Raw genomic sequence first — 2,794 nt, forward strand, 5'->3', positions numbered from 1 at the left:
TCGAGTTATGTCAAAAAAAGACCACCAAAGGTGACAATTTCCCCTATATAATAGTTATATATATATATCTCGATTCCTAGATGTGACCCAGCGAAACGCCGGGACACGTATAACTTGTTTTTGACCGATATAACATTTCCCGTTGGTTTCATCCCATCCCGATTTTGACTGTCGCATAGTGTTATCAATACCGTACTTATGGCGAAAAGTGGTAATTATTCGAAAGGCTGCATCGATATACATTTACGTAAACCGCAAGTATCATTCGATTGGGAACTATTTTCTAGATTTCTAAATCCCATGAACTATTGTAACTTTGTTTTTAATTTTTAGTAAAAGTTAAAATTTATGTGAAAATTTTGAAGAATTTTTTTAAATTTTGCACAAAGAATGGAGCTTTGATTTTTCGAGTTTCGTTATACCGCGCCTTTTTCGTTTTCTTTGTTTGTTTTCATTCTTAGGCAGATGTCAAAACCTCAGAAATTTACTTTTTTCATTCTTTTCCGATTGCGTGATCTTGTTAGTTGGTTCATGGTTTAGTATATACATACATACATAAGTACATACATACATGTAGAAGTAATTAATTTCATTTAAAGAAATAGTGTGTCGTCCATTTCCGCTGTAGCGTATGTAGAGCATATTTTTAGGCGCAATATTTAACTTCTTGCGGCGGGGCGACATTTAGAGTCTTCTAATTGTATGTCCTTGATATCATATCTACAACGGGTTCATACCTAGGCTAGGCTTTGCTATATTTATAGTACTATAAATGGTGGTCTGACACACAAAATCGCAAGTTGATAAAATCCTGGTAATTTTTGGAATGGGGCGTAACCCCGACCTTTTATGATGAAATACTGTATCGTAACCCCGACCTTTTATGATGAAATACTGTATCTTAGTAGCCGCTTCATCAATCTTTACCAAACTCGCCACGAGCCTTGCTTACGATCCAGCTAAGAAATCGATTTAAAATCTTTGAAATTGGGAAACAGCCACGCCCACCTTCCACGTAACGGTAATTTACAGAAACACGAAAACTGCGATAAATCAGTAACTACTGGAGCTAATTGACTAAAAATCGATTATTGCAATGACCCCTGAGCAGAAAATTAGATTATTGAAAATTTTTCGCCCGAACTTATACTCTTTGCTTGTTTGTTTTTTATGTATGTTACCGCATAATTTTGGGCCACGTTAACCGATTTCTATAATTTTTTTTTAAAGGAAAGGTATTACCTCATAGGAGGTGATCCCATACTAATTTGGTTTAAATCCGATAATTGGATCATGAAGAAATTAACTACAATCTAAATTTGTATATGAGAATTGAAGTCGGTTATGTTTTTTGCTTAAAAATTACTTGTTGAAAATAGAATTATCGAAAGCGAAATTAATACTAAAAGAAAATCGAAAGAAATGGAATAGGCGATATATAAATGCTTGACTTGCCAAATGGATTATCTTACCTTTTTTGATTGTCAAAGCGCTTGTCATACTGATTATATTTATAATAACTTTATATAATACTAGCAAATATCCAGCGAGCGTAGCGAACACGCCTAAAAAGTCTTAGTTAATATTGTTTTAAAGGTATTTAGAAGGAAGGCAAAGAATCGCCTTTCCTCCGGAAATTCAATTTACAATCTAAGCCAATATCTGACGGTTTACATATTGCAGCCCAGTAAACTTAGACTTTTCAAAAAACACTTTGTAGTGGCGATCTTTTGATGCAGTTGACTTCTATTTGACCCGTAGATCATTGATCCAGTCTTGCCCCTAAATTTCATATGGGAATATTCCGCCATCATGGACATTTTTTTTGGGTGTTTTACAATTTGCTTATATATTTTTCGTAAAAAATGGTTGAATACAAATTGGGAGAGTATTTAACTTCCCAGTTTTTTTTTTTTATATGTATAAGGTTTAAAACAAAAAAAAAAATTGTTTTGCAAATAACACTGATGCACAAAAATTACCGTACCTTTTAGTCGATTACTGACAAAAATCGTGTTTCGCTTCATACCTCTCTCTGAAGTCATTTACCTTTTTGTTTATTATATATAAGAATATAAAGAACTAAAAATCATAAAATCTCTTCTACCTTTTAATTATACTTTTCAAAAAAATATTTGTAGTGGCGAACTTTTGATGCAGTTTACTTCTATTTGACCCGTAGATCATTGATCCAGTCTTGCCCCTAAATTTCATATGGGAATAAAATGTCTTCTACCTTCTAATTGTTTTATGTTTGCTATTTAAATTCTAAATTGCTGTTAGTCGTTTCGACTGACAAGTTCAAAAGAGCGACGTACCTTCAATGAAAGTTAAATAAAAATTTTAAGAGTTATTTTGTATATACAACTAACCTATAACTAATCCACATTATCAAAATAATGGTGATTTCGCCTTTTCATTGCCCCTTTGCCTTTTCGTGTTCGATTCTGAATTAAAAGCAAAGGGTGAGAAAATTTTGTATTCGCTTCTTAAAATGTCACACTCTTGTAAGGAAAACAAGTAAGAGCAGCGCTGTCTTCGGCTATGCCGAAGGCTTCATACCTTTCATGAACATCTGCAAATTTTACTTTGACAGATTACTGATTTTGAATACATCTGCATACATCGATAGAGGAGTTACATACTTATATAAAAAATCGCATCTAAACAATCAGAGGTATGGAAGATATACTTTATATGGCACCAATCTAAGTGATTTTCACTGCTATGTGATCGGTATGTAAACCGGTAACACAATTTATTGGGTTTAGTTTCCTACATAAAGGAGATATAT

Source organism: Rhagoletis pomonella, unplaced genomic scaffold (assembly GCF_013731165.1).
Source record: "Rhagoletis pomonella isolate Grant_MI unplaced genomic scaffold, Rhpom_1.0 Rhpom_scaffold_00007, whole genome shotgun sequence".
In the NCBI taxonomy this organism is placed as follows: domain Eukaryota; kingdom Metazoa; phylum Arthropoda; class Insecta; order Diptera; family Tephritidae; genus Rhagoletis; species Rhagoletis pomonella.